Below are 13,664 nucleotides of genomic sequence, written 5' to 3'. Positions count from 1 at the left end.
AAAGAACCTGCAGAACTTCATGAACAAACTTCACGCCCATGCCATTGTAATAGGGGGTGTACCTCACCAGTTATAGAATGGGAGGGCCATGTGATAAAAACTGGTAAAGAAACAGGGATTCATGTGCCATTATTCTGAATGTCTTGTCCTAAACTGAGTTTGAGCAGGTAGTTAGAGAACCAACTCATGAAGTTAACTTTGTAGACCTCCTAGTAACAAATAGACATGAACTTTTCAAATTAGCCAACATCAAGGAGGGTATCTGTGATCATAAGGCTGTGATAGCATCTTTGACTATGGGTATTACAAAGAATGTTTAGAAAAGTGGGAAAATATTTTTACTTAGCAATGGGTGAAACAATACAAATTGCTGGGTATCAGAGTAGTCAACATCAAATATTCATTGCTAAGCACCAAGACCTGGTGCACTTTCAGAAAAAATTCAAAAGCATCATTCAATATGTCTTAGAAAAGTATGTTCCAAGTAAGGTCTTAAGGAATGGGAAATACCAAATGTTAGAAAACTGGTACATAATTAAAGAGAGCTTCATCACAGATTCCTATTACAAAATCTGCAGGTGGTTTGCAACACCATATGGTGAACAGCCTTCATCGCACATTGGGAAAATGTAGGTTTTTTTTTTTTTTTTTTGTTTTTTTTCCCCAAAGGTGCATTTTTTGAACATGTGCTTAGCAAAACTGGCCTTGTCCCTACAGCCGATTATGTCAAAGCCATCATTAACCTATCAGCATTCAAGAACTTGAGAGAGTCCCAGTCCTTCTTGGGCAAGATTTCTCTTTATACTAAGTTTATCTCCCAGGGTGCAGATCTCCACCATCATCTTAACCACCTTTTGCAAAAGGCCATCGAAATCATGTGGCCTGTGGACTGTCAAGAAATGATGGCACTCCACTTACTCTGGCCATCAGACTATCCCTCACAAAGTCAACAGAAAATATTAAAGCATTGTCACTCATTTTTGCTGTTACAGCTCCCCCAGAGCCTCATAACCAATAATGGTTCACAATTATTGTCATGTGAGTTGGAAAATTTTTGCATTAGCGGACTTATCCAGCATCTGACTACCATTTCATTTCTCCTGGATTCCTACTCAGAGAGGGAGCTTCCAAAACAGAAATGAAGAATGATTGAAGCAGAAGAAATGAATTAAAATTTGTTCTTCAATCATTATCATAGATGAAGGAGAGACTTAAATGTCTCAGGGAAAAATATAATTATGAAATGAAGAAGTCCCTGTCTGGCTGGTTCCACAATAATGCAGTGTCTAGTTTTTATTCCATAATGTCATATGGGATTATTTTTTGGGGTAATTCATCAAGCCAAGCTAAAGTTCTCCGGGCACAAAAACGTGCAGTAACAGTTATATGTGGTGTGAACTCAAGAACATCCTGCAGAAGCCTGTTTAGGGAACTAGGGATACTAACTGCTGCTTCCCAATATATTTATTCCTTAATGAAATTTGTCATTAAAAATATATCACTTTTTCAAACCAACAGCTCAATTCATGGAATCAATACTAGAAATAAAGTCACTTAGTCTTGTACAAAAAGGTGTGCATTATTCAGGAACATACATTTTCAATAACTTGCCAGCAGCCATAAAAAGCTTAACAGCCAATGAAATTCAGTTTAAAAGAAGCTTAAAGGATTTATTGGTGGCGAATTCCTTCTACTCCATTGATGAATTTCTCAGTAAAACAAACTAGTATAACTTCTGCACAATTTCAATGCAGTAATGTGTTCATTGTAAATATGTGTGTGTGTGTGTGTGTGTGTGTGTGTGTGTGTGTGTGTGTGTGTGTGTGTGTGTAAGCACAATCTAACTTCTGCACCATTTCTGTGCAGTAATGTGTTCATTGTATTATAGTAGCTGTATTACACATTTCTTACCTTATAAATAAATAAATAAACTTTTTTATTTTAAATTCAGTGCACTAGTATTTGTGAAATGACTCTTTCATTTAGCGTTCATTAAAAAATGACAATCATTCCACTTGGGATCTATGGAATGGTACATTAGCTTATTTGTTTTAGTTGTAAATATTTGTCATGTATTGTTGTTTTCCTGACATGTTCTACATCCTGGAGGACCTCCTCACTATGGATCAATTGGAATGAAAGTAAATCTAATCTAATCGAACCACATACTGGTTGATGCCAGTTAATGGATGCAGTCCAGTGGAATGTTTGCATGGGGACCAGCCATGAGCCTCCTGGATTTTTTATAACCTGAGTCACATGCCCCAGCCTATTGTGACCTGCCCTGTTTCCCTTGTGAGGCTGCCATTCAGACCCAGTCTTTTGGCCACCAACAGGGGTGGCTGCCACGTGTAGTAGTGCGGTACAAAGGTTGGCGTTTGTTTGTGGTGGATGTAGGTTCGAACCACCTGACCCATCATTCAGATCAGTTGCACATATGACTCCTTGGATCCATGACAGTACTGTCTCCACACCAACTGGATGATGGGGTTAGTCGAGCATTTTCCCAGTAGCAATCCACATCCACTGCTGCCCCTGCCATGTCCTCTGCTGTATTACTTTTACTTGGAAATAGGACCCAGTGGCAATTACTCCTGCAGCTCCTGCTGCTGAGCCCATAGACTTGGAACCTGCACCCTCCTTTCCCCATTCACCATGGATGGGTCCTCACCCCTGCTGATGAAGGTAGACCAGCCAATATGCCAGCTTCCAAAATCTGCTGCTACTCTGGCAGAATCAGCTGAGTTATCATTGCCTTTTCAGGAATAGACTCACTGCTAGGAAATCGCTTGCCCTCACTTGTTTTGCAATTGAGATCATGACAGAAAACAGGCCTTTTTTAGCCCTATATGGCCTTTTCAGGGCGGAAGTAATTTAGTATCTCTGCCAGTGGGTATACATGTGGATGCAGCATATGGGCTGGTTCAGGTTCATGGCAGAACAATGTCAAAAGCTATCACAGATAGTGTGCATGGTGTCTCATAAAAGCAGAACCAAGCCAGGTGTTACTGCTCTTGGTTCCAGGTGCTAGCTGTTTTGGTCATTCATACTGGTTGTGTTTCGTGCTTCCTTCCTTGCTATTCTCTACACAGTGTTTGGGCTCTCTGCTCCCCTGTAGACTGACTGGCATGTCAATCTTTTCCTGTTTTGGGGTCTTTCCCTCCAGCTTACAAGTCAAATAATCACCATCAGCTAGCATAGTGATGTTTGTGCTGGCAGGACGGTTTTATAGTGTTGTCATGTATATGCAGAAACAATGTGATTCCTGAGACAACTTACTATGATTAGACTGTATCACCCAGTATGCAAAATTTGTGACAGATGAAATACCTTCAGGTTTCAAGAAGAATGTAATAATCCCAGTCCCACAATAGGCAGGCGCTGACGGATGTGAACATTATCAAACTGTGTGTTTAAAATGCCATGATTGCAAAACATTAACACACATTATGAGCATAAGAATGCAAAGACTGATAGGAGCTAACCTTGGGGAAGATCACATTTCATTCCTTAGAAAGGTAGAAACATACCAATAGGCAATACTGACACTAGAAGATAGTTTGAAACAAAACAATAAAAAAACTACATTTATAGCATTTGTAGATTTAAAGGATGCTTCTGAAAATGTAGATTGTAATATAATATTTGACATTATAAAGGTAGAAAGCATAAAACACAAGGAGCAAAAATATATCTTTGACCTGTACAGGAACCAGACCGCAATTATAAGAGTCAAAGAACAGACAAGAGGCAATAGCTGAGGTAAGAATGAGACAGGATTGCAGTCAATCCCCAGTGTTGTTCAATCTCTACATTGACCAAACAATACAGGAAACCAAAAAATAGGGAAATGGGATTAAAGTTCAATGAGGAGAAACTTTTAGGTTAGTCGATAATATTGTCCCATAATTCTGTCAAGCAGTAAGAGGACTCAGAAGAGCAATTTAATAGACTGGACAGTATCTGGAAAGTATGCTATAATACAAATATCAAAAGAAAGTAAAAGAAATGTAATAGAATGTAATCAACTTAAATCAGGAGATGCTCAGAGAATTAGATTCGGAAATGAGATACTGACAGTATGAGTAGTAGATGAGTTTTGCTATTTAGATAGCAAAATAAGTTACAACGGCCAAAGGATAGAGGACAGAAAATGGAGACTGGCAATAGCAAAAAAAGCTTTCCTCAGAAAGAGAGGTGTTTCATCACCTTATATAAATTTAAGTTTTAGGAACTCTTTTATTACAATATTTGTTTGGAACTTGCAAGGGGAACATGGATGATAAATAGTACAGACTAAAAGACAACAGAAGTCAGAAGGTTTTGGTCCTTGGGAGAACTGTTGCAGCGAGACCAAGGGAGATAACAGTAAGCAGGTTCAGGAGGATGGAGATTGCAATGGTTACATAGGGAGGAGGAGACCTGAACAGAATAGACCCTCCACCACACACTGTAAGGTGTATTGTGGAGTATTGAGGTAGATGCAGCAGAGAGATGCATCAAACCAGTGTTTGGACTGAAGTCCACAACAATACTGTTTTAATATTCATACCAGGGAGAAACTCAGATGGTGCTCATGTATATCAGTAGTCTGATGTCTGAATGTTGTACCAATTTAAGGAGTAAATATCATTTCCATTCACTTGGACTTACTTACAAGCAACTTTACAAGGCAAAAAGAAAGATTCATTGCATATTTCACTAGTAAAAAAGGAAAAGAAACAGTGTTTAAAATATTGAATAAAGTGTCAGGAAGAAATATACTGGGGATGTAAGTGGTACAATCAGTAGTTCATAATGTGGCCTCTCTGCCAAGTTTTGAGTAGTAACTAATAGTGTTTATGAATGCATATTTTCTGAGTTCATAAAAACCATTGATAATTATTTAAAAATAATTGCAAGGCTACCTATTTATTTATTTATATAATAGAGGGAAACATTCCACGTGGGAAAAATATATCTAAAAACAAAGAAGATGTGACTTACCAAATGAGAGCGCTGGCAGGTTGGTAAGTCACATCTTCTTTGTTTTTAGCTAGATATATTTTTCCCACGTGGAATGTTTCCCTCTATTATATAAATAAATAAATAGGTAGCCTTGCAATTATTTTTAAATAATTATCAATGGTTTTTATGAACTCAGAAAATATGCATTCATAAACACTATTAGTTACTACTCAAAACTTGGTAGAGAGGCCACATTATGAACTACTGATTGTACCACTTACATCCCCAGTATATTTCTTCCTGACACTTTATTCAATATTTTAAACACTGTTTCTTTTCCTTTTTTACTAGTGAAATATGCAATGAATCTTTCTTTTTGCCCTGTAAAGCTGAGTTATCATTGCCTTTTCAGGAATAGACTCACTGCTAGGAAATCGCTTGCCCTCACTTGTTTTGCAATTGAGATCATGACAGAAAACAGGCCTTTTTTAGCCCTATATGGCCTTTTCAGGGCGGAAGTAATTTAGCATCTCTGCCAGTGGGTATACATGTGGATGCAGCATATGGGCAGCATATGAAACATTCCACGTGGGAAAAATATATCTAGCTAAAAACAAAGAAGATGTGACTTACCAAATGAGAGCGCTGGCAGGTTGGTAAGTCACATCTTCTTTGTTTTTAGACATATTTTTCCCACGTGGAATGTTTCCCTCTATTATATTCATATCATTAATTTGAACCCAACAATTACGTTTGTTATTGTCACTGTTGCATTTCGAAATCTTTTTCTGTCATCTTATTTTCTCTTTCTGTTTTTGCAAGTAGTTTCACTTTGTATTCGCCTTCTCCTTTTTACCGTAATCTACCATACAATTTTATCCCGCCTATATATACTCAATAATACGTAACCCACTTTCAAACCATAACCAAAAATTTTTTTTCTTCCGCTTTCAACACTACCGCTGCTATAAAATCCACAGTTTCCAGTTCACAAACAGTTCCTTTCACCTATTAAACAAGCATTTCGGCTAGTTCTAATAACTTTCGCTTTATGTCCATTTCCGTTTTGCCCACATCACTGATCATTTTTAGCCGCTTCCCACAGGTTTTAACGTCATTATTTCTTCGTCAGACAATTGTTAGCCTCATTTTCATAACCTGACACCCACAAAACCACTCCTTTTAATACATTTGCACGCAGTTTTTTCGAAATTTCTCCCGAATTTCTCCACCCTTTAACGTGTTTTGGAGGCAACACGACCACCTAACCTTTGTGCACATCGTTGTTTACCACCCCAAGTTCACCACAGGATCAACATAGCTCAGCTTTTACCAACACTTTTTCGCCTTTTTTCACACCAGATCTCCAGTTGCTTTCCAGTTCACCTTTATCTCTCCCCATAAATTTTTATTTTCATTTCTGCCTCAAGTCACACTTTCCACCTTCTAATACCATGTCACCCTCACAACATCCCCACAACGACCCCATTAAGTTTTATTTACATTCCCTCCGCAAAAATTGCTTGTGTGTCTATCAACCTGCCAGCGCTCTCGTTTGGTAAGTCACATCTTCTTTGTTTTTAGATATATTTATCTATTTATTTATTTACATTTTATGGCCTTCATTGGACCACTGTAACCAACTTTATATCAGGAATTTTTCAGTTTCCTGTCAGCCCAGTACTTCTTCATTCTCTTGGATCTCATCCTTCTTTCTTCATCAGAAATCACCCTTCCTATTGTCTGTTTGTTGATTCTCGTTTTCAGTCTGGTTCGTTTGTCTGTGAGTTTCCTGATTTTGTCAGTTTTGTTTCTTAGGTCTTCCAATGTAACCTGTAGCTCATCCATATCTTCCTTGATTTCTGTAATCCACTTAATGTTGCACTTACTATTCCACAATTTTTCTATTTTGCTCCTGATGATCCTGTTCTCTGGTGTTCTGATTATGAAATGTGTTTCTTCCTGATTGTACTCATTACCAGTTCTATTTCCTTGTAAGGCTACCTATTATGAATGAATTAATATTAGTTCCCATACTTGTAATTTCCTGTAGATCCAGAAGAAATTTGTTGCCATCATACTTTGGTAGCTGCCTTGCTAAGTGGTTCAAACCTGGGAGATACATCTGTGAGTTTTCCCGTATCAGTCAGTAATAATGTTTTATTTATGAATGCCACCAATATGAACACAGAGATTAACATGACACTTCTCATATCTTGTCCACAATATAATACCCAAAGAAAGATGGATGGACACTCCCTGCTACCAAGAATCCAATATTAATCAGAATTATGTCAACTAAGGAAAAATCCAATCTTAATAACCAAGAAAATATGTTGAACATGAACACACTTCATATGCTGTGATCACAGTGTACACTCTTTTATCTCTCCACAATGACCAGTTTCAACAGTCTTCTGCTGCCATCATCTGATCTAAGGGGAAACAAAGATAATATGGAGGGTGGAGGGAGACTACAACTCATGTGATGGACATATAAAAATATACAATATTCCATGCACCTTCTGGAACTCACTATAAAACTGCCATGTTACACTACATGAAGTCAAAGCATGAAAGGCACTCTCCACATATACATGCCTTGATAAAAATCCAGTTGATAAAATACACTCGGTCGGTAAAATGAACACAAATGATAAAAACCCCAGCTAAAATCCTTGTATCATCAATGCGGGCTGGAGGCAAACACGATTCTTACAATATAATTCTTCAGGCTTTCCCGGCAAAACATTGTCATGTTAATTAATTGGATTTCTGCCAGTTATTTGCATCTTTCCTGCATGATATTTCAACTGCATGACTCGTAGTCTTCTTCAGGTGCTAGAAGACTGCAAGTCACATAGTTAAAATATTGTGCAGGAAAGACATGAATAACTGGCAGAAACCTGATTAATCACCAAGATTCTTACAAGCTTGCCACACAGCACCATGCTGCCATCAGTGTTGACATAGGGTGGCACTTAATGATGACAATGTTTGGCTTATGGGGTGCTCAAATGCTCGGTCATCAGCACCCGTATAAAGTCCCAAGTTTTACTCAGCCCAATTTATTACACAGTCCAATCTAGCAATTGTCACAAATGATGCTGATGATGAAATGATGAGAACAACACAAACACCCAGTCCCTGGGCAGAGAAGATCCTCAACCCAGCCGAGAATCAAACCCAGGTCCCCACGATCCAGAGGCAGCAATGCTAGCCACTACACCACGAGCTGCAGATGAGGTAGCAGTTGCTACAAAGTTATCTATCTTGTTGCTGGATGGCATGTGTAGTACATGCTAAATGATCATGTACTGTGGTTACCAGCAATGAATAGTGATGCACCAAAAGAAAGTTTGATTTTTCAAAGTGCTGTATTGAACAATTAGGAATGCCACCTGGTGAAACATATAAAATTACTATGGGTGCACGCCCATATAAAATCTGTTGTAATTACATGCTGTGCCCTTATTGATAGTGTGAAAACAACAATAACAATCAAAAACTTAAAAAATCAATAACTTTAATTTACAAAGCAAAATGATGTGAAAAGAAGAAAACCGCACTGGTGCAAGCATGAATCCGAAACTGGCCAGACCTAGATGGGTCCCACAAAGTACCCACATAGAAAAAAGGGGCAACACACCCAAAAGCCATTTGGTGCTGAACTTTCTTCAAAAGTCATCTAATCAAGAGGCATATGCAAATCTTACTGGGTGTGATGTGTCTACTGCAGAATCAATCGAAATGACATATACCATAAAAAAATTATGTAGATGACTAAATAAAATTAAAAGTATGAACAGTTGATAATAGTGCTTGTGTGAGTATGTCATACAGCATGCAGAGGATGTCTGTAATCCATGCTGTGTGAAATATGCTCTACAAAGACTCATTCATGCTTTTAATTTGGTATGTACCATTTTAATTGATTCTGCAGTACACAACTCACTCCCACTAAGGTTTGCATCAGCCTTTGAATCAGACGACTTTTGAATGAAGTTCAGCACCTTGTGGCTTTTGCACACACCCCCCCCCCCCCTTTTTTCTGTGGGGACACTTTGCAGGACCCGTCTGGATATGGCCAGATTAGCATTTACACTCACACCAGTGCAGTTTTCTTCTTTTTACATCATATTGCTTTGTAAATCAAAGATATTGTTTTTTTTTAAGTTTTTGATTATTACTGTTGTTTTCACACTGTCAATAAGGCCACAGTATGTAATTACATAGGCCCATAGCAATTTTATATGTTTTGCCAGGTAGCATCCCTAAATGTTCTATTGAACACTGAAAAATCAAACATTTTTTCTAGTGCACCACCAATCGTTGCTGGTAATCACTGTACGTGATCATTTAACATGTACTACATATGCCATCCAGCAGTGACATAGATAACTTCGTAGCTGGTGCCACCTTTATGTCAACACTCTGCTGGCAGCATAGTGCTGTATGGCAAGCTTGTCAGAATCATGTTTGCCTCCAGATTGCGTGGTTTATACAATGATTTTAGCCGTGTGTTTTTTATCATTTGTGTGCATTTTACCAACTGTGTGAATTTTATTAATGGGATTTTTATCAACACATGTACCCTTGATGAAACTTGTCATCTTGGAGCAACAAAAGCATCTACAATGCAATTGTGGCATACAAAGTATGTTCATTTTCAACCATACCAATCACCCCACAGTCATGTGTACCTTACAATAAAGTCTGTGGATGACTTGTTTAGGGAGAGATATTTTTCTTTCCTTTTTATTTTACTTACTAGCTGAGTACTCGGAATTCCCTGGGTATGTATTTGTTCCAATCCTCTATTTGTTTGTCTCATCATCCCCCTCTCTATCCATCTCTACTCTGCCCTCTCTCTGTGTCCACATGCACCACACCTCACTTTCTGCCCATCTCCTCCCTCCCCTCTCTGTGTGTATTTGCTCCTCCACTCTCTCTCCACCCATCTGTCCATCCCCCCTCTCTCTGTCCATCTCCACCTTCCTGCCCCCTCTGTTCATCTACTCCTTCACCCTCTGTCCCTCTATTCCAAACCCCCTATCTTCTCCTCCTCTTCTCACTGTCCATCGTCTCCTCTTTCCTTTCTCTGCCCATCTCCTCCTTTCTCATCTCTCTATCCATCTCCTCTTGTCCCCCCCTCTCTCTCTATCAATCTCCTCCTCCCCCTCCTCTCCTCGTCCATCTCCTTCTCCGCCTCTCTCTGTCCACTTCCTCCTCCACCTCTCTCTGTCCACTTCCTCCTCCACTTCTCTCTGTCTGTCCCTCCTCTGCCCACCCTCCATCCATTTCCTCCTCTTCCCTTTATCTGTCCATTTCCTCCTCTCTCTCCCACTGTCCATCTCCTCCTGTCCCCTCTTCTCAGTACATCTCCTCTTCTTTCCCTCATATTACCATGTCTCCCTCTCTCCTATCTCTGTCCATCTCATCCTCTTCCCTTTCTGTTCTTTTCCCCCTCCCCTCTCTCTGCCCATCACCACCTACTCCACTCCATCTCCTTCTTCCCCCTCTGTCTCTGTCCATCTCTTCCTTTCTCCTCTCTGTCTATCCATCTCCGGCACCCCCTTCTCTCCCCATGCTATCATGACCTGACCACTGTAATAGGGGGTTGCTGGTTCTTACCACCACTGTATTTCTTCCCAGTAAGTAATGTGGGTACCAAGTCTTGTTGAAATCGATCCAGGGGTTTAGTAGCTGTATCTTACCCTTGGCTTTGCATGCATATGCACATATCACATATATTTCATGCATATTTAATATATTTCACACATATTTGCACCCATATTTCACATGTATTGCTAGCAAGTTTACCCAGCAGTTTCTTTTTCTCGCAGCTTATTGTTTACGTAGTGATACCTTCCGAATCATGTATTGCACAATGATATAGTGTCACAGGTATGTACAGTGGTATATGTGGCTACTGTCTGTAAAATGTGTTGTGAATAGAGTCAGCAGTAAAGAAATAATAAATTAAAATATCATGCATGATGTAACATTTTTACATACATCTCAGTGTTTATTGATGTATCTCCTGAACTATGTGTTGTACAATTATAAATTTTTGAGAGTACATTCAATGGTACATGTGAATACTTTCTGACAAATTTGTTGCAAACAGAGTTAGTAGCAAGGAAGTAATAAATTATGAAGTCATGTCTGATAAGGCAGTTGTACTGCATGAAAAGTGAAAATGTGGTACGCAATAAACTTCTTTCCTTTCAGCATTTCTGAAGTGGCAGGACCAGGGGGGAGGGGAAGGGGACAGTGATAAAATGTTTGAAATTAGGTGTAAAGTTGGTTGCAAGTCACTAGGTACACTAAGTACACTCATTTTCAAAAACCAGATGAAAATAGTCTGGCTATTTGCATGTCATGATCTACCCTACATTTTGATCCCCACGATCACCCCTTTGAGAGACAAATGCTTTTAGTTTTACAGTAGTTCTTTCCCAATGGTAAGTGATACATGTACCAACTTTGGTTGAAATTGATCCAGTGGTTTACGAGGACTTTTGGAACATACATATGTACATACATACATAGACTTTTATAACATGTATGGATTAATAAATATACAGCCAGTATTAAGTTATAAATGGTAGATCAACTTGTCTGGACAAATAGAGGGATGGAATCAGCAATAATTTTTATGAGATCCATCTTTAATGTCACCCAAAACTACTTCAAGAAACCACAAAAAAATTAAAGTTCTTTGAACCATGCTTGTCCCGTGTATGAAAATGGATTTATAACTTGGATAAAAAAAACTACAGAAGCTTAATGCAAAACAAAACATAATCTCAACATAATCTGTATAGAGCATTTTGTCCAATAAGATTCAATTTTTTACATCTTTTCAGTAAGGACATTTGTTTGAAACTCTGCTCTGCAGTCATTTTCAGGAAAGATAACCCCTTTAGCCCCCAAAATTATTTCCCTCCAAACCTTTATATGATTTTTTTTTTTAATTCACTTGGGACTTAAACTCAAAAATAGGATGAGTAGGGGATCTATTCTGAAGTCCAGCAAACACATATTTCCTATTAAATTGGGCACTTGCCCACAGGAAAGCAGGTACATTGTCCTGATGCAAGAGTACTTTGCAAATAGAGTTAGTAGCAAGGAAATAATAAATTATGAAGTCATGTCTGATGCGACAGTTGTACTGCATTAAAAGTGAAAATGTAGTAAGCAATAAACTTTTTTCCTTTCAACATTTTTGAAGTGACAAGGCCAGACACGCAAATAGCCAGATAGCCAGACTATTATCATCTGATTTTTGAGAATGAGAGTACTTAGTCACTTGCAACCAACTTTACACATAATTTCAAACTTTTTATCACTGCCCCCCCCCCCCCCCCCCCCCCCACACACACACACACACTGGCCCTGTCACTTCAAAAATGTTGAAAGGAAAAACATAATCGCTTACTACATTTTCCCTTTTTATGCAGTACAACTGTGAGTAATAAGAGCCAGAAACCTTTTTACTGCATCCGTGAACATTACTGGTCTGGGTCAACAAACATGTCCCCCCACTCAGAATCCATTTTTCCGTATGCAAAAATTCTTATAGTATATTATGTACCCATTTGTATGACATGTCTAGCATCTCAATAATCTCACAAATCATAATGTGATTGTCTCCTACCGTTATGTTTTCATACCAAAAGATTTCCAGTGAGCGTATTGGAAGTCTTTTGGTCCGAATACAGCTAGTTAATTTGTCTGTTTTTTCTTTTTACTTCTTTTGCGTGTCATGCAAAGTCATCTATTAACTTCTCATATCTTGTTTTTGCTAAATGTAAGTTCATATACTTGAGAGAAGAAGTCTACTGAATGATCGTGTGAAATACAAAGTGTAAATATAAAAATATTAGATATGAGGATGGAGGATTTATTTTCATAGAGTTAGGGAAATAATAATTTCTTCTTTCAACACAATATCCTATTTAATTTTCACAATCATTGTTAACTGATATTTGAAAAAAAACAATAATTTATGTGCCACTAGTGTTACTTGTCATCTGTCATTTCAATGTAAGGATGGGAGCTATAGCTTTGGTTTCTAAGATTAGGTGTCAAGCTGCTTTTGTTCTGCAATTTAATGTCACAACTTTCGCTGTGAATAAAACAATAAGAGCCATTGTTTGGACACCACAAGAAACTATACAGTCCACACACAGAAACTGGTTACATACAGTCACCCACAGAAATGTAGTCCCCTATAACCTGATGACACAACACTTCACATACAAAAGAACAGCGAGCAGACAGTTAAAACATTTATTTAACTAATTTTGAAGTGTTGGCAGAAGAGCCAACACCATGTTGCTAGAGGAGGCCGAAATGCACGCTGTTAAGCTCACGCAGATTGGCGTGAGGTCGGGAACAAGGTAAAGTAATTATCCTATAAAGAAAAAAACGTAGTTCTTGGAATACTTAACTTTAATCCACAATTGGAGAACATCTCTCTTGACTGTACATGCTTCAAGATAAATATCAAATGCTATGGCGCCTTGCTAGGTCGTAGCAAATGACGTAGCTGAAGGCTATGCTAACTATCGTCTCGGCAAATGAGAGCGTATTTGTCAGGGTTGCATCGCTAGCAAAGTTGGCTGTACAACTGGGGCGAGTGCTAGTTAGTCTCTCTAGACCTGCCGTGTGGTGGCGCTCGGTCTGCAATCACTGACAGTGGCGACACG

At 38.6% G+C, this 13,664-nt stretch overlaps 1 protein-coding gene across 1 annotated transcript in view; it reads left to right on the top strand.

The window, feature by feature from the left end:
- Positions 1–13,664, top strand: part of LOC124789529 (lysyl oxidase homolog 3) — a 143,462-nt gene that overhangs the window by 109,583 nt on the left and 20,215 nt on the right. The gene's annotated exons all lie outside the window — the stretch shown is intronic.

Source organism: Schistocerca piceifrons, chromosome 3, assembly GCF_021461385.2.
Source record: "Schistocerca piceifrons isolate TAMUIC-IGC-003096 chromosome 3, iqSchPice1.1, whole genome shotgun sequence".
NCBI lineage: Eukaryota > Metazoa > Arthropoda > Insecta > Orthoptera > Acrididae > Schistocerca > Schistocerca piceifrons.
The sequence above is the reverse complement of the archived record's forward strand: the minus strand, read 5'-3'. Positions and strand labels throughout refer to the sequence as shown.